The sequence below is a fragment of the Scyliorhinus canicula genome, chromosome 4 (genome assembly GCF_902713615.1).
Source record: "Scyliorhinus canicula chromosome 4, sScyCan1.1, whole genome shotgun sequence".
In the NCBI taxonomy this organism is placed as follows: domain Eukaryota; kingdom Metazoa; phylum Chordata; class Chondrichthyes; order Carcharhiniformes; family Scyliorhinidae; genus Scyliorhinus; species Scyliorhinus canicula.
This window is the reverse complement of record NC_052149.1, coordinates 37,906,538-37,926,420: the sequence shown is the minus strand read 5'-3', so window position 1 is coordinate 37,926,420 and position 19,883 is coordinate 37,906,538.

The window sequence follows — 19,883 nt, the reverse complement described above, 5'->3', positions numbered from 1 at the left end:
CCAGTTATTTTTCTTTCCAATTAAGGGGCAATTTAGCATGGCCAATCCACCTAACCTGCACATCTTTGGGTTGTGGGGGTAAACCCACGCAGACACAGGGAGAATATGCAAACTTTACACGGACAGTGACTCAGGGCCGGGATTCGAACGCGGGTCTTCAGTGCCGCAGTCCCAGTGCTAACCACTGCGCCACCGTGCTGCCCTACTTTCTCTTTTTTTTTCATTCCGTCAACTCAGGCGGGAAAAAATGGTGTGTAGCCCATTCCATCATTGGTGGGGGGCAGGGACAATGTCAACAAGAAATCCCATTGGCATAAATGACATTTCTGGATTCCTAATGGATTGTCCATCTTCTCCGCTTTCGCACCTGCCTTAAATGGGGGGGGATTCTCCGCCCCCCCCCCCCCCCCCCCCCCCCCCATAGCTTGTTGTTTCAGATTTAGTCAATTAACAATTTAAATTCTGCACTGGGATTTGAATACCTATCTCCGGATTATTATTCCAGGCCTCTGAATCACCAGTTCAGAAACAGAGGTCGGAATTTTCCCAAAATTGCAAAGAATCCTGGATCAGACGAGAAAAGCCGTGTGAAACCCATTGATTTCTCAGACCGCCTTTCTCTCCTGATTAAGCAGCACACTGTGCTATTTCAAAGTGCTAGTGAGGCACCTTGGAGGAGGGGCGGGGCCTAACCACGAGGGCAACGCCAGGATTCTAAAATAAGGGAACGCGATTAGCTGACTTTGATATGGAATGTTAGATGGTTTGTTGGATAAAGTTGGTTTGGAATGCTTGTTTTCTCTTGGCTTTGTGGCCAAGAGGGCACTGTGAAGATCAGTGACAGAGGGAAGGTAAGGCGTGCGATTGTTAGTTGATGGTTTAGCTCAGTGGGCTAGACAGCTGGTTTGTAATGTAGAACAAAGCCAGCAGCACGGGTTCAATTCCCGTACCGGCTTACCCGAACAGGCGCCGGAATGTGGCGACTAGAGGCTTTTCACAGTAACTTCATACTCGTGACAATGAAAGTTTTTTATTATTATTATTATAATGGGGAATTGGGATTGTGTTCACTGGTCAGATGAACTATTCATGGACAGCTTAACCAGAAAGGAGTTGCCTCCTGCCTCCTCAGCTTCCTCCTCCTTAGCTGTTCATTGTATGTCTTGCAGTAAGGGCTTATAACGACTGGGATTCTCCGGCCCCCCAGCCACATGTTTCTCGGTGGTGCCGTTCACTAGTGGCGGGTTTCTCTGTTCAGGCCGCTGTCAATCGGAATTCCCAATGAAACCACCCCACGCCACCAGGAAACCTGCGGGAGGGAGTGTGCTGCTGGCGGTACCAGAGAATCTCACCGGAATGAATGGTTAGAGAATTCCAGCCAATATCTAGGCCGTGAATGGTGCAGCAAACCATGACATGTGCTCCGCTGAGAACTGCAAGCCTCCTGTGTAGTGCAGGAAACGGAAGCTTTGCTTAAACACTGCAAGATCTGCTCAATGACAATCTGTTTCAGCAGATCGGTGCAAAATAAAAGCATCATGACTGCTACTTGATACTTGACATTGACATAAAGATGACCAAACAGCCTCCTTTTGCACTGTAAATTCTATGTTCTATGTTCTAAGTCAAATAACAAAGCTAATATTTATTACATTACTTGTTATACAGTTCGATCACTATTCCTAAAGCAAGTAATATTCTAACTAAACTGCAATCCACACTATACTGACACTTGTCTCATGCACACTATCTTAAATTGCACTCTGCTCAGCTTCTTGTCTCTCTAACCTTCTCTCGTCTTTACTACACTCTCCCAGAAACCTGAGAGGCATTCCTTTTTATAGGTCTGCTCCCCAGCTCCATCTAGTGGTCGACTATGAATTTACATTAGCCCTTTGTGTACTAGACATTCTACATAATGTCACAGGCAATATATTTCCTTGTGTTTGCTCACAGGCGCCTCTCACATGTAACAGTGAATCGTGAACTAAGAGAGGTCCCATTTTCCAATCTGGAAGCAGCCTGGTGCAAGGAGATTCATGGCCATGGCTACCTCTACATCAATTGGAATACCATTCCTGTCCTGTCCCGGGACTGCATGTTTGCCAGCAACAGTATATTTCAATGGGCACCATTTTACTGAAAGGGTAGCAGACACAAACACCAGCACCTGCAAATTCCCCTCCTAGCCACTCACCACCCTCACTTAAAAATATATCACCGTAGCATCACTATTGCTGCTCGACAGTGCAGGAAATGAGGTAAGTGCAGCCTCGGCAAGGCCCTGCTTTTTTTCCCATTAAATCGTGCCCGAGAATTACAAAACTGAGATGTTGTTCAACTGTGAGCTAATGTCGGTCAGCAATCACAGGGATGATGGCTAACAGTGCAAATAGGGACACGGACAATTGGATTACCTCACATTTTACAGCAGGTAGAATAGAGTAACAGTGAATGGATACAGAAACAGAGAGGGTGAACATTATTTTTTTCGGCAGGGTGTGGGAGTCCGACCGGAAGTGTGCAGTTAACTAAAACCTGCCCCTGTCTGTACACAAGCCAAATAAAACATGGCACAGCCAATTAGCAACTGCCCGATGGGAAGCCAGCCAATTACAGCTGCATAGGAAGCTTGCTTCCTGACCACAAACTTTACCCTGTGCTCCCTTTCAAACTTGCAGTTAGTATCAGGACCAGCTTCTCAGGCCTATTTTTAAATGTCAAACTATAGTACACATTTGTGACTTGAGTTAATATAATAAATAATAGTGTTGAGATTTATTGCAGCAATATTCACATTGTAATATCTATAACTCTTGATGTGAGGCTTCTGAGATTCAGTACCGCAGGCTGGTATGCCATGCAGCAGACGGGTAATGCACTGGTTATTCTTTTAAATTTATTCAAGGGATGTGGGTTTCACCCCCACAACCCAAAAGATTGAGGGCAGCACGGTAGCATGGTTGTTAGCATAAATGCTTCACAGCTCCAGGGTCCCAGGTTCGATTCCCGGCTGGGTCACTGTCTGTGTGGAGTCTGCACGTCCTCCCCGTGTGTGCGTGGGTTTCCTCCGGGTGCTCCGGTTTCCTCCCACAGTCCAAAGATGTGCGGGTTAGGTGGATTGGCCATGCTAAATTGTCCTAAAAAGTAAGGTTAAGGGGGGGTTGTATGGTATAGGGTGGATACGTGGGTTTGAGTAGGGTGATCATTGCTCGGCACAACATCGAGGGCCGAAGGGCCTGTTCTGTGCTGTACTGTTCTATGTTCTAGATGTGCAGGGTAAGTGAATTGACCATGCTAAATTGCCCCTTAATTGGAAAAAGCGTATTCTGAATTTATTTTTTTAAAAGCTGGCTGCATTGTACTAGATAGTATTGAGCTTCTTGAGTGTAGTTGGAGCTGCACTCACCCAGGCAATGAGAGAATATTCCTTCACACTCTTTACTTGTACCTTGTAGATGGTGGGCAGGCTTTGGGGAGTCAGGAGGTGAGTTACTTGACGCAGCAAGATTGACCAGCAGCTCTCCAGTCCCTGCAGCGACAAGAACTGCAGTGGGCTGAAGAGGTAGTACAACAACAGGCCTGTGCCTAAGCCGCAGAACTGAAGGGGGAGGTAAGTTTAATGGTCCCAGGGCAAGAGAGTCGGGACATCCTAGGGAGTCACAAAAGGGGCGATCAGAGTGTTGGGGGGGAAAGGCTAGGGTGGGAAGCAGCCAGACCCAATGGCCGCTCAACCTTAAGGGAAGTGGTGCAACCCCAGTGAGAAAGAGGCTTCTGACACAAGTGACCCCAGCCCCTCCCCCACCACCATCCTGTCTGAGATCTAGGGCCGTTCTTTTTCGGGCTTCCGCCACGCCAGGTAAGTCCTCCTGCTGGCCTAACAATTGAGGCTGAGTGGGAAACAACTCTTACATGGCCAATGATTCGGCACTAAAGTACCTCAATTGGGATTGGTTGGGTGAGCTTTCTGTCTAAGGGCTTGCACACCCCAGTGTAAAATCGCTGCATGACTAGTGCAGGTGGGAAACTAGAGGGAGTCCTGTCCATTCAATTTCCCGCTACGTCCCACACCCGACCCCCACCTAAAACCTCAAATTCTGGCCATGGCCACTGTTGTAATGCAGCAGTCAATTTGTGCAGAGCAAGCTCACACACACAGCAATATGATAACGCCCAGATAATCTGTGTTTGTGATGTCGATTGAGGGATAAATATTGTTGCAGACACTGGTGATAACTCCCCTGCTCTTCTTCAAGATAGTGCCATAGGATCATTTACATCCACCTGAGAGGGAAGATTGGGCCTCAGTTTAATTTAAATGACGGCACCTCTGACCGCATTGCACTCCCTCGGCACTGCAGTGGACTATCAACCTTAATCTTTGGCCTTAAGTTTTGGAGTGAGACTTGAATTCACCATCTTCTGATTCACAGGTCAGATGGCTGTGATGAATAAATGGATCTAAGAATGGAGTACCATCCATGCACAAAAGTCAGTTGAGCAGAAGAAGTGACTGCATTGGAACAGATAAAAGAGGAACCACAAGAGAGCAATTTCACAAATTGAAGAATGAAAAAAAGGTGAAGAGGACCACAGGGTGGTCAACAATGTCAAAGGCAGCAGAGAGGTTGAGAAGGGCAAGGAGAAACAGTTGCACAGACATTTCTTTTTATTCTTCACGGGATGTGGGATGGCTTTTTTAAATCCATTTTATCAGAGTGTGGGCATCGTTGGCTAGGCCCTTGAGAAGGGGGTGCTGAGCTGCTGAGTTGGTCTTGAACCACTGCAAAACCTGAGGTGTAGGTACATCCACAGTGCCGTTAGGGAGGCAATTCCAGGATTTTGACCCAGCGACCGTGAAGGAACAGCAATGTATTTCCAAATGGGGGTTGTGTGTGACTTGGGGGAGGGAATCTCCAGGTGGTGGGGTTCCCAGATATCTGCTGCCCTTGTCCTTCACATAGTAGTGGTCATAGGTTTGGAAGAGCCTTGGTAAGTTCCTGCAGTTCCATATCTTGTAGATGGTTTTTTTTTTGAAAATTTAATTAGTTCATGGGACATGGGCATCACATGATGTGCCCGCATAAATTGCCCATCCCCAATTGCCCTTGAGGGGGCATTTAAGAGTCAACCATATTGCTGTGGGCCTGGAATCACGTGTAGGCCAGACCAGATGGCTGATTTCCTTCCCTCAAGGACATTAGTGAGTGAGGTGGGTTTTTACGACAATCGACAATGGTTTAATGATCATCATTAGGCTTTTAATTACAGATTTTTTTTATTGAATTAAAATTTTGCCATCTGCAGTGATGGGATTTGAACCTGGGTCCCCAGAGCATTACCCTGGGCCTCTGGTTTACTAGTACAGTGACAATACCACTACACCACTGCCTCCCCTATCATTTATCCACACCAAATTGCCCTTGAGAAGATGGCGGTGACTGCCTTCTGGGACCATTGTAATCCATGCTGTGTGGGTGCATCTTGTCGATGGTACACACTGCTGCTACTGTATGTTGGTGGTGGAGGGATTAGATATTTGTGGATGGGGTGCCAATCAGGCAGGTTAGGTGGATTGGCCATGATTAATGCGCGGAGTTAAGGTGTGAGAGCGAGGAGTGGGCTCCAGATAGAGTTCCCTGTCGAAGGTCAGTGCAGACTCGATGGGTTAACTGGCCTCTTTCTGCACTGTAGGAATTCTGTGGATTCGATAGATTCTATGGGCTGCTTTGTCCTGGATAATGTCGAACTTCTTGAATGTTGTTGGACTACACTCGTCCAGGCAAGTGGAGAGTATTGCATCACATTCCAGACTTGTGCCTTGCAGATTGTGGGCAGACTTTGGAGAGTCAAGAGGTGAGTTACACACCACAGGATTCCTAACCTCTGACCTGCTGAGCTGCTCTTGCAGCCACAGTATTTATATGGTGAGTTCAGATACATTCCTGATCAATGGTAACCCCCCAGGATGTTAATGGTGGGGAATTCAGGTTATTTTGGTTGTGACTAAAATTTAAATTCTCCTTCCTCTCAGAATCAGTCTTGATTAATTATTTTGAAAGTGCGGGAAAGATCTTTAATGGCCGCGATTTAACCATCACATTCTGCCCAGTACGGATCTGGGGGCGTTGGTTAAATAGTGGAGAAGGGTCAAAATCGAGATTATCGTTGGGTGATAACCAGTTTGCTATCTAACCAGTCCACTCCCGATAGCGAGTTCTGGAAGACGCCCAAATATGGCGAGCATATCATTAACTCTCATTTACATTAATTTCCATATCATTAGCGAGATTAAAGTTAAACGTAACGGCCTCCCGGGCATTAATCATTTCTCCAGCGAGAAATCTCATGGATGTCGTTTAATACACCTTTTTAAAAACATGAAGCTGGTGCGATGGTTGCTGAAGGGAACTAAGGAGATGAGTAGCTATTTCCATTTTCGGACATGCAGCTCGAGGGCACTCAAGTGGGGGGGGGAGGGGGAAGGGGGGGAGGGGGGGGGACCTCTCAAGGGGAGTTGGGCTTGGTCGGGGGGCTGAAGTGTTCCAGGTTGGGGGTCGCCACTGAGCCACGTGGGGGGAGGGGTGGTGTGGGGCTTTTCGTCTGTGGGGCCTTCAAACCATCTTTAAATCTTGTGGATACTCATAAGAGGGGCAACTACAACTGCTGCCTATCTGTCCAACGAAACAATTCCAGGACGAACCCTCTTCTTGGCTCTATGCTGAAGGTCATTTTAACTCCCTTTGACGGTGAGCAGCCTCTAGCTTCTTAGCTGAAGGCTATTGCTAATGAGTAATTGGCTTTGTTATTTGTGAGAGCACTTTACAGCTGAGGTTGTGTTTGCTACTTGCTCCTGCTGGTGGCTGCAGATGCCTGGAGGCTGCCATTGCTGCTTCCTTCCTTTTCTGTAGCCGGAAAAATCGAACAATTGTTTCTAAGGTACCTCGGCCTTGGAACACCGGGCTCAGGCAGACACATGAATTCAGAAGGCAATCTGGTTTGAAGCAAGAAGACACTGTGGGACCTGGTGCATGACATTGATCCAAACGGGCAACCTAATCTCTGTTCCGTTGACCGTTTAATAAATAAAATATTCTCAAGTGACTTCTCATGGGTACACGTGCCATGTCTCAGATGATGATTATTGCATCATATTTCAACCAAAGTTTGAAGCCTGAATAGTTGTCTGACCTCCAAAAGTGTCAAAACAATACAGGCAGCAGCCAACAATCGAACACTCAAGAGCTGGGCTTCAGCACTGGAGATATCCTCATGACCATAGGGTAAGTGTGTGGATCAGGGGAGAGAACCTGATCACGGCTCCTTAATGTTCGCAGCAGGGGTCTGGGATCTAGGGGCTCCTGCTATAGTTGGGGGTGAGTATGCAGAGTGAGGTTTTCCAGCACAACTGGCTTGGTGGATGGCACTTTGAGAGAAAGCGGGCCACGTAAGGGGAGAGGGATTTGAGGGTCCTGGGGTGGAAGCCCTAACTGATTGGTGGCCTCTCTCCTTCTCCAATTCCTTACAGATAGAAATGAAATGAAATGAAAATTGCTTATTGTCACACGTAGGCTTCAAATGAAGTTACTGTGAAAAGCCCCTAGTCGCCACATTCCGGCACCTGTTCCGGGAATCGAACCGTGCTGCTGGCCTGCTTGGTCTGCTTTCAAAGCCAGCGATTTAGCCCGGTGCTATAACAATATGGCTGTTAATGTCGGTCCCACAGACGCTGTCCTTGCGGTTCTGGGGGCAGCCCAGGCATCCAGACGCCGGGGAAGGTGGCACCAGTGCCAACGCAGGCTGGAGGCGGCATCCCATGTGCAGGGGGCCACCACACACCCTGAAGACCCGGCCAGGAGATGACGGACAGCATGTGCCACAGGAGACTCCGCCTCAACAAAGAGACAGTGCGGCACCTGTGCCACATGCTCGCGGATTTGGCTCATTGGAGGAGGAGGACACCCGCTGCCGGTGGTCGTGAAGGTCATCGCAGCCCTAAATCTCTACACAACTGGTTCATTCCAGGGCTTGAGCAGGGACTTGTGTGGCATTTCCCAAGCTACAGCCCACAAGTGCATCTGTGAGGTCACAGATGCCCTGTGTGGCCGGGCATTAGACTATATCAACTTTGAGCTGGAAAAGTCCCACCAAGATGCCCAGGCTGCAGATTCTCTGCCATCAGCGGCGGTCTCTGTGGGGGGGTATTTGATGGCACGCACCTTGTGCACACCGGGGCATCAGGGAGTGCCTTCATTAACAGGAAATGGTTCCAATCCCAGAATGTTCAACTTGGTTGCGACCCCTGCCTCCACATCATGCATGTGTGGTCACGCTACCCAGAGAGCGTATATGACAGCTACATCCTGGGACACTCGGAGATCCTCGGCATCGTTGAGAACCACACAAGGGTGTTGGGTTGTCTCTATGGGGATAGGGGTACCAACTGAGATCCTGGCTGATGCTGGCAATGGGGAGGGGAGTCTCTGTGCGGAGTCCGAGGCAGTCAAGGGGCTGTCCCCCTATTCAGTGGGTTTTGGGGATCCACTATTCAGGGGCTTTCTGGGGGGCAGACAAGTCGGGTCATCCCCAGGAAGGAGGAAGGACCCAGAAACTCTGGTGGTAGGGGGCTGAATCGCGATGTGGGTAGGGAGTGGGGTCTGATCCGCGATGCAGAGGTGTGGGCGTCTGCTTTGTGATGTGGGGTGAGGCGGACAACCGTGAGACCTCAGTAATGTCTCGTCCGTTCAAAATGGTGGCCCTGCAGGGGGATTTCCTCATGAATCGCTTACGATTCTCGCCTTGCATAAACTCAGTGATTCCCAGCGAAAGTGGCAATCAATAGCAATTCAACTCTGGCAGGAGAACATAGGGCTGGATTCTCCATTCTGGGGACTAAGTGCTGATGCCAGCGTAGAATGTGTCAACTTTCACGGCAGGAAATTTGACGCCGACCCCTGACCGATTCCAGTACCGGTGAGGCGCTAGCACAGGTGCCGACTGAAACCTCCGCCGCCTGTGTGAAAACGGCCGGAGAATGACTGGGTCCTGGGCCCCCCATGCGCATGGCTGACGACCTGCACCAGTCGTGCTGTACAAGATGGCGCCGGCCCTGCGCCTAAACTGACCCGCAAACCGGGACCCCACAGCCCACCCCCTGGCCACCCAGCCCTAGCAGACGCCACCCTGGATAGCGGCACGGATTTGGTCCAAGTGTGGTGGCACTGGACACAGTCCTCAGCTAGCACATTGGCTCAGACCACACGGGCGGGATTCTCTGACCATCCGCTGCGTCAGAGAATCGCTGGGGGGGGGGGGGGGGGGGGGGGTGGCGTGAATTCTGTCCTGCCTCCACCGGCTGCCGAGTTCTCCGCCGCCGGAGATTTGGCGGGGATGGGAATCGTGCCGTGCCGGTCGGTGGCCGCTGGCAACGGCCTCCCTGGTGATTCTCCAGTCCGCGATGGGCCAAGTGGCCACCCGTTTACGGCCGGTCCCGGCAGCATAAATTAGAGTAGGTTCTTACCAGCGGGACCTGGCTGCGCGGGCGACATCCGAGGCCCTCGTGGGGGCATGGAGGAATCTGGCCCTGGAATGTGCCCCCACGGTTGCCTAGCCTGTGATTGGAGCCCACCGATCCGCGGGCGGGCCTGTGCTTTGGGGGCACTCTATTCCTCCGCGTCGGCTGCTGTGGACCTCCGTGACGCAGAGATGAACCCCCCTGCGCATGCGCTGGGATGACGCCAGCACTGCTGGTGCTCCCGCGAATGCGCCAACTCGCGCCAGCCGGAGGAGGCCCTTTGGCACCAGTTGGCATGGCGCTAAGCCCCTTCCGTGCCAGCCGGCGTGACGCTAACCACTCCGGGGCCAGCCTAGCCCCTGAAGGTACGGAGGATTCCGCACCTTCGGGGAGGCCCGACGCCGGAGTGGCTCACGCCACTCCTCAACGCTGGAGGTGCCCGCACCGCTGTTTCGTGGAGAGTCCCGCCCCACATGTCCCACGCCGTCAAGAACTTGGTCCATCTGAGCATCCTGAGGTCGTCGCCATGGCGTGCGGCACACACACATATGACGCTGTTTTGGAGGGGGCAGAGCATCTGACAACATGTGCCGTCCACGATTTCGACGTCAAAAGGGATTCACTGCCCAATCGCCGAATGCGATTTCGGCGTCGGCAATCGGAGAATCCCACCCTTAGTCTCAGAAATAGAGAATCCGGCTGCTAATTTTAAAAGCAATTTTTGTTTTCAAATATTTTAAATGGAAAAATAGTTACATTATCCTGAAGTGGTGCAGCTGGTCTCACTGAACCTGCAGTTTCAATGGTTATCTTCACACTCCTCACCAACTGCCGATACTGTTCTTGTTCCCAGTCAGTCCCTAAATACGTTCAACAGGATGGCCGGAATTCTCCAGCCATTGCGATTCTCTGTTCCTGCCGGCAGTGCATCCCCACCTGTTGGTCTATCGGGGGTGTGGCTTCAATGGGAAATACGATTGACGAGCGATGGGAAGAGAGAATGCCGCCACCAGCCAACAGCGCGACATAGAGAATCGCAGGAGAATTCAGCCTGATGTCATCCAACTCATCAACTCATTGAATAAGTATCTAAATGACGAATCCTAATGGACCAGGTGGCCTAACTTCCATCTGCTACTTCTTCTTCTTCAGTTTTGGTTGTGTCAGCACCACAGACTGACATCCGTATTCTGGTAAAATTTATAAATGTGCTCTTAGCTTGCCAGTTACATCATTATTTGTCATTTCTACCACTTTTGCTAGCTCCTCCCTGAAATTTCACTTCTATATTGGGAACGTGGCCACAAAAGCAGGCACGAAGACGTTGGTGATGTTGCTATCACTTAAGCTACTTGACATTACATCAGTCTTGGCTTCCTTTCTGAGTTGTACTGATTCCCTGACTTTCCAGGCTGGATATAGGAGTTTTACATTCAACAGAGCAGTCTTTTCATCGCAACACACAATGGACTACATGTGCAAGATTAAAGCGTAGGGTTTTAACTGACTGATAGCCAGTTCCTCCTACAACTCTGTAATTATAATCATGTAGCATCGACATATTAAAATAGATTGCAATTAAGCAAAACATCAAAGTAAAGTTAGTTAGTCCAGGCCAGCATTAAAATCATTGAATTTGCTCTATATTTAGGTTTCCTTAAATTAACTGGAGCAGGAAGGTTTGCTACATAGAATCATCTCTGCTAATTTCCAAGGGATAATGTTTAAAATCAAAAATCTGGACCATTTAGCCAATCAAAATATTACCAATAATTCAGCACCGTTGTATTTAGTCAGTGGATTAAAGGAGAGCTTTTTGAAGATTAGACTGCACCCTTTCATGATCAACACTCTCAAATAATTAATATTATGGCAAAGCAACATGCTTTCAGCTCTCATTTGAGGTAAGACAGAATAAATAAAGCACATAGAATATGTATTAGTGATAGCGTGAGTTATATGCAACAACAAAAACCATCTGTGACATCTCAGCAATGTGCCTTTGCTAACAAGACAGTTTCCTTTCATGGTTCAGCCATGACAGTAATTGAATGAAGAGTCTCTTACCAGACATGCATAACTAACATTCCCACAGCTGTCATCTTTCCAGACTTTCGGAATGATATTTTCAATACAAACCAAATTATGGGCAATTTTGTGCAGTAGGATCTGGTAAGCTACTGATACTTCCCAAACATATTTATTTCAAGGAGGCCCTAAAGCTGGCAGAGAGAGAAAGTTAGCAAAATAGGAAGGGATCTGGCAAATGTATGTAACTTTAGTTGACAGGCATAATAGAACTTAAAAATTTGGAGCACCGGCTGTGTTTTGGTTTTGAAATACGACAGTGAAACCATGTCCGATCTGGCTGGCTGTAGTCATATTAGTTATGGGGAGATGGTGGCTTAGTGGTAATAACCACCAAGAAACCGGAGTACCCGGAGGAAACCCACGCAGACTTAGTGGACGAATAATCAACAAACCCAGGGTAATTATTTGAGGACTGGGTTTGAATGAGTTTGAAATTTGAACTCAATAATAACCTGAAATTAAAAGGGCGCGATTCTCCGCACCCCACACCGGGTGGGAGAATCGCGGGAGGGCCAGACGCATCATGCTACGCCGCCCTGGCACCCCCCGCGATTCTCCACACCCCACGCCGGGTGGGAGAATCGCGGGAGGGCAGGGCGAATCACGCCACGCTGCCCTGGCACCCCCCGTGATTCTCCCACCCCACCAAAATGACGTGTCGCGTTTTGCGACAGGCCGCTCAAAGAATCGCCGCTCACCGTTTCTCACGGCGACCGGCGATTCTCCGGCCCGAATGGGCTGAGCGGCCTGCCAAATCTGACCGGTTCACGCCGGCGCCAACCACACCTTGTCGCTGCCGGCGTGAACAGCGTGCAACCGGTGAGTATGGGGCCTGTGGGGGGCGGAGGGAGGATCAAGCACCACGGGCGTGCTCAGCAGATGTCTGGCCTGCGATCGGTGCCCACCGATCATCGGGCCGGAGTCTCTAAAAGACGCACTCTTTTCCCTCCGCCGCCCCGCAAGATCAAGCCGTCATGTCTTGTGAGGCAGCGGAAGGGAAGACGGCAACCGCACATGCGCGGGTTGGCGCCGGCCAACCTGCGCATGCGTGGCTGACATCACTTTGGCGCCGCCGGCCGCGTCATTCCCGGCGCGCCGCTTTGACGCAAGCGTCAAGGCCGGGCTCTCGGGATTCACGCGCCGCCGCTCCTCGCCCCGGGGAGGGGGGGGGGGGATAGGGGGCGTGGAGCAGCCTCCGACGCCAGCACTTTGTCTCCCTTTGGGAGAATTGCGCCCAAAGTCTGACTATGAAACCATTGTCGACTGTTGTAAAAGCCATCTGGTTCACTAAGAAGGAAATCTGCCATCCTTACCAGGTCTGGCCTGCATGTGATTCCAGACTCACAGCAATGTGGTTGCCTCTTAAGCACCCTCTGAACAAGAGGCAGTTAGGGATGGGCAATAAATGCAGGTCTAGCCAGAGACACCCACATCCCATGAACACATTTTTAAAAAGTGAATTCCATGAGGCAAGCTGCCAGCGTAGATCAGTTCAATAAAGACCCTCACTGAGAAGCACTGATGAAACACTGCTGTCTTTATACACGAATGAACTGCATCTCCACTGTAAGTCATTGAGACAACCAGTACAAAGAGCTGTTGGTGTAATCTAACCATGTCAACGGGAGAGGGGTGCGGTGGATTGATTCTTTTGGTCTGTATTGACCAGAAATGAACGAAGCAATGCTTAATTGCTCAGACTGGTTGGTCAGAACTGTTAACGCGGATTGCTCAAATGAAATTACTCTGTTGGCTGAACCATTCAAGAGTCATGTTTACTAGAAGATAGTAATGATATTAATGCCATCCCCATAATATATTAGTGTCAGCTTTCAAGCTGCCTGCAATAAATAGTGTAGCAATAAATAACAGCTCTGATTACTCAGCTTTAGTTTAATCCAGAAATTTGAACACTATACATTGTTCATTCATATCAGCCACATAGAATCATAGAATCATAGAATTTACTGTGCAGAAGGAGGCCATTCGGCCCACCGACCCTTGGAAAGAACACCCTATTTAAGACCACATCTCTACCCTATCCTATAATCCAGTCACCCCACCTAACCTTTTAGACACTAAGGGCAATTTAGCATGGCCAATCCACCTAACCTGTACATCTTTGGACTGGGGGAGGAAACCAGAGCACACAAAGGAAACCCACACAGACACGGGGAGAAAGTGAAAACTCCACACAGTCATCTGAGGCTAAAATTGAGCCTGGAACCCTGGAGCCGCGAGGCAGCAGTGCTAACTACTGTGCCACCATGCCACCCATGCAATTCCCTATTGTGAAGATCAACGAAAGTCTGTTTTGTTTGAAAGACCTTCTGCTCAAGCATTAACGGGGAGGTGGTGGTATAGTGGTATCGTCACTGGACTAAGTAATCCAGAGACCTAGGGTAATGCTTTTGGATTCCGGGTCTGAATCCAACCATGGCAGATGATGAAATTTGAATTCAATAAAAATCTGAAATTAAAAGTATAATGATGACGATGAAACCATTGCTGATTGTCATAAAAACCCATCTGGTTGATTAATATCTGGCCTATATGTGACTCAAGACCCACACAGCGAGATGGTTGACTCTTGACTGCCCCACTGAAATTGCCTAGCAAGTCACTCCGTTCAAGGGCAATTAGGGGTTGGGTAACAAATGCTGGCCCAGCCCACATCCCAAGAGCGAATAAAAATAACATTTTTAAATATTATAGATAAAACATGGAGGCAAAGGGAACATAAGAATAGGAGAGGGCTGAACATAATGCCTTTTTCTGCCATTCAATTAGATTGTGACTGATCTGCATCCTAATTCCATTTGCCTGCCATAGTTCCATTTCCTTTCTTGCCCTTACTGAAGAAAAATCAGTCAATCTCAGTTTTGAAATTTTCAATTGACACAGCTTCAGAAATATTTTCAAGGCAAGATACCTCCAGATTTCCATTTAATTTTTAATAATCTTTATTGTCACAAGTAGGCTTAACACGACAATGAAGTTACTGTGAAAAGCCCTGAGGAGAATTCAGAATGTCCAAATTACCTAACAGCACATCTTTCGGGACTTGTGGGAGGAAACCGGAGCACCCGGAGGAAACCCACGCAGACACTGGGAGAACGTGCAGACTCCGCACAGATAGTGACCCAAGCCGGGAATCGAACCTGGGATCCTGCAGCTGTGAAGCAACAGTGCTACCCGCTGTGCTTCTGTTCTGCCCACTAACTCTCGTGTGCAGAAGAGCGTTCTGATAACAGGTTGGGTAAATATTAGATGAGTATTAAGTGATCATGGTGTGGGTATGTGTATGGCACAGGGAGCAAAACCAAAAAAGATAGCAAAATCTTTTAGAAACACAGACGGAACAAAACGATTATACAAGCTTCAAAGTAGTTTTTAAGGGATGTAAGGTAAACTGATCTGACTACAACTGAAAACTTTTCTGGATCTTAAAAAATCCTAACCACATTGCCTGTAAGATGCAAACATCTAGCCAGTGACGTCCAGTACAATAAGATGCCAGCTACAGTTGGTCAATGTGGAGTCAGGGAAACAGTAAGCAGAGCTGAGGTGCATCTCATGAAACAGGTGGGGGAAGTGGCAAAAGCAAACCTATTATAATAATATTAAATGAAAATCGCTTATTGTCACGAGTATCCTTCAATGAAGTTACTGTGAAAAGCCCCTAGTCGCCACATTCCGGCGCCTGTCCGGGGAGGCTGGTATGGGAATCGAACCGTGCTGCTGGCCTGCTTGGTCTGCTTTATAAGCCAGCGATTTAGCCTGGTATTAACAACCTTCTTTTGTCACAAGTATGATGTTACTGTGAAAAGCCCCTAATCGTCTGTTCGGGTAAGCTGGTACGTGAATTGAACCCGCGCTGCTGGAGTTGTTCTGTATCACAAAGCAGCTATCTAGCCCACTGAGCTAAACCAGCTGTGAGGCAGTCAGAGCCTTTCTTATGCACTCCTTCATGAACATCATTGACAGATGTGAAGATACCGTGTAGGACTGGAGTGGTAAGTGGACAGTGGACTTACAAAAGCAGGTTAAAGTCCAACAGGTTTATTTGGAATCACTAGCTTCATCAGGTGAGTGAACCTTGTAAGACTTCTTACCAAGGACAGAGGTCATCAGAAACATTGCTTTCCCAGCTTCCAAATCGGAGGATGAAGAGGGGGCCAGCTGAGTGACAAAAGCTAAAAAGAAAATAAAGTTAAATATAAATGCGTCACCTAGTGGATATTGCAAGATAAATGTCAAGAACATTAGAGCTGCCATCTTCTGCCATGGAAACCATTCCTGGTTGTTTTTCACACTGATTACTCATTTTTATTTTTTGCTGAAAAGACATTCTTTTAGCACCATCCAAAGTGTATCCCTGGTGATATTATGCAGACTGTGTTTATGCATGCGTGCACGTGTGTGTGTTGGAGAACTGGGGGCTCCATATAGGAATTATTTGACACCATTTGAACTGAGCTCTTTGTAAAAAGAAAAAATGCCATGATAATCCAACTGAATGAATTTAACCAACAGAAATACTTTTAATGAGAAGAATTAGAAAAACAAAGCAAATTCACAATAATTTAGCAATCAGGTAGGTGTTCATTTTAATAAATGGTGTGACGGCATCACTTAAATTAAAGTATGGGACTAAAAATAGGGTTGCACTGGGACATGGGAGTCATCATTGGTGACCTGCCCGTGTCCATGTGGATTAAGTTGGACAACACACTAATTTGGATGACGCAGGATCTTATTGAAACTTACAGTATACTGCGAGGCCTGGATAGAGTGTATGGGGAGAGGATGTTTCCACTGGTAGGAGAAACTAGAACCAGAGGGCACAACCTCAGACTGAAGGGACGATCCTTTAAAACAGAAATGAGGAGGAATTTCTTCAGCCAGAGGGTGGTGAATCTGTGGAATTCTTTGCCGCAGAAGACTGTGGAGGCCAAATCACTGAGTGTCTTTAAGACAGAGATAGATAGGTTCTTGATTAATAAGGGAGTCAGTGGTTATGGGGAGAAGGCAGAAGAATGGTGGTGAGAAAAATATCAGCCATAATTGAATGGCGGCACAGAATCGATGGGCCGAGTGGCCTAATTCTGCTCCTATGTCTTATGGTCTTATGGTTTATGTATACCCACCTTTTATCTGCATGATTGTACTACTGGAGCGCACCACCTACTCTGCCCTCTGCTCCTCCAAGCTGCCTCTAGCCTCTGCCCATAAAAGAGAGGGGCTGGAGAGTTGTTTGTCCAACATGTGTTACAACCAGCTTGCTTTACTTCAAGACAGGCTGCACCTTAAAGTGAAGTGGCACAAAAACATTGCTGTAATATAAATTACAATGATGCGAGCAAGGCAATGGAATTTCTAGATTCATATGTTCAAGATTGCCACAAACTCTAAAAATCAGAGACACAGGTTCAAGTTTAGAATAAGGTGCAAAGAGTTTATGCAACTGATGCAAACCCGTGTGACAGGCTACACTCAGAGGCTAACAGTACGGAAAAATATAAAGGACAAATGAACACATTTGAGAAAGAAACAGATCGAGCCTGGCCATTTAGATTATAGAGTTCCTGTGTTTGCCTATTTATCTATACCCTTTACTATTTTGACAACATAACTCAGGAGTCTGTTAACTTATTTCTTGCTTGTCCAAAACAACTAGGGATGTTACTGTTCAATCCATTCTTAATCTCAGGTCATTCTTCTAGCAGCACAGTGGCACAGTGGGTAGCACTGTTGCTTCACAGCTCCAGGTCCCAGGTTCGATTCTCGGATTGCGTCACTGTCTGTGTGGAGTCTGCACGTTCTCCCTGTGTCTGCGTGGATTTCCTCCGGGTGCTCCGGTTTCCTCCCGAAAGACGTGCTGTTAGGTAATTTGGACTTTCTGAATTCTCCCTCAGTGTACCCGAACAGGCGCCGGAATGTGGCGACTAGGGGATTGTCATAGTAACTTCTTCATTGCAGCGTTAACGTAAGCCTACTTGCGACAATAAAGATTATTATTATAATAGCATGTGATACGTCACACTCAACCAATTCTAAAAATGCTTTTTGGTTATAAATCTATACAGGCTTCTTCGAGACTTTCTAATTTTAATTTTGTCTCGATCAAAACAGGAACATTTGGAGCATCATGGTTATGAATTCAAACCAGCCTTCAAAGAAGAAGGTAAAATAAGAAAACACATTATTGTGTCTGCCCTATTGTTAAGCACGAGCTTGGGCCATGCTCAAATTGATGACAAAACAATAACTCGACATGCTTTGAAAATAAAGGCTTAAGAAAAATCCTTAGGGTAAGCTGACAAGGCCACATTGCAAATGAGAAGATGGAAGAAAAATTATGCAAGTATTTGGCTGCAGTTGTTACACCAATGTTAAATGAGAACAGATAACAGTGGTAGAATACACGCCAGCCAAAAAGGTGACAGAGTCATGATGTTTCAATGCATTGAGTAGTAGAGTAGAGGATGAGGAATTGCATCCATAATTCTCCACATAGACAGTTCTCACATTCACTTCCTTTATTCCTATTCATTCTTGGAACACGAGCCACATTGGCAACAGCTAACATTTATTGATCATCTCTAGTTACCCTCGAGTTGATGGTTCCCTCTTGAACTACTGCAGCCCATGTGTTGAATGTTCCCCCATAGTGCTGTTAAGTAGGGAATTTCAGGAATTTGACCCACACTTTCAAGTCAGGATGGCATGGGAATGTCTAAGTTTATATGCCTGATAGTTATCCTCACTGGATACACCACATTCATTGGATGCACACACGCCTTATAGACATTCATATACAAATAAGGAGTCATTTCTCCTTACAGGAACAGAGAGCAAAACTCAGGGCGAAGATTGGAGATGGTAATCCACAAAGTACATCTGCAGAGGAGGAGACTACGTAGATAACCGGAATATCAGTGTCCCTGATCATCAGACATGGAGAGACTGGGATTTCACTGCTGTGTAGTAACTGAATATCTATGACTTACAGCTTCAAACAAGACTTAGTCATGCTGATTTGATACCAACACCGAGTGGAATATGGTCATCTTAATCATGCTGAATAGCAACATGTTCATATTTCTCTTATTTAATCATATCCATCTCTTCACTCCTCCAGGGCCAGCAAGCAAATAACTGCAGCACATAACTATTTCCTTGGAGGAGTTGATTGTTTCTGAGAGTGCACCTTCACGTGACACGTGTGACCACGGCACCAGTGCAGACATTAGCCCTTTGCTGGGTCCTGCAGGAGAGATAGATGGGATGACACCTCGTGAGTTGTAAAGAATGGTGGTAGGAACAGCTAGAATGACACTGGAGGGCGCAGGCCTCTCCAAGCTGCGCTCAGCTGGACAGAGGTGCTGAGCCAGGGAAGGCCATCAATGAAAAAGATAAAGCCAAAAGCAAAGCAGCAAATATGCCATTATGCGGTGCACAATGTCCAGCACCAAGGGTGAATGGGTTTTGCTCAAGAATTTGCTGATTGCCATTTACAGCTGCTTTGATATAGTGAGGAGCTGTCCAGCATAACAATAATGTTTATAAACATTGTGGTTAGCATCAATGGGGTGCACTTCAGGTCCATTCACATGTGAAGGGAAAGATAAATAAATAAACCTCCTGGCAGCTGTGTTGCAACTATTAAGTTGTCAATCAAAGGTTAGTTAAAGGTACAGACTGCGAAATTGAATGCATGCTTGCCATTTCAAAGGCTATCAGGGGATTTCAGGCTTTTGAAATGCCATGGGCTTTTTAGGAAGGCTCTGACACTTCAAAAAGCAGCAGTATTACACTAAGTGGACTGGGGGAGCTGGTGTGAGGAAAAGAAAAATTCTCTTGACTGGAATCTTCAATGAACTGTGTGATCTGCTCATCAGCTGTCAGGCTGAGCAGTTCAAAGTGAGAAAGCCACTTCAGCATTTAGACAGATCAGGCCAGGATGAGGAATTTGAAGAGAGGGCAGCTTGAGATCGTCATGCCAATAGTGATTCTTCAGTTTGCCCATGGCTGGAAAGGGCAGTCCAGACACTGGACTCCCATCTCAGGTGAGTGTCCAGGGGTCCAACCCTTACTCACAGCCCGAGCTGACCCAAACATCAGCACCCTTGGGTAACCCTCTCTCTCTGCATTCTAGCAGCAACAGAGGGGCATGGGAGCAATGCATTCTACTCCTTGACCCTACACATGGCACCAATCGTGCCAGCCTAGGGTGTCACTGCCACGGTGTCATGCCATTGGGCCATGGGTAGTG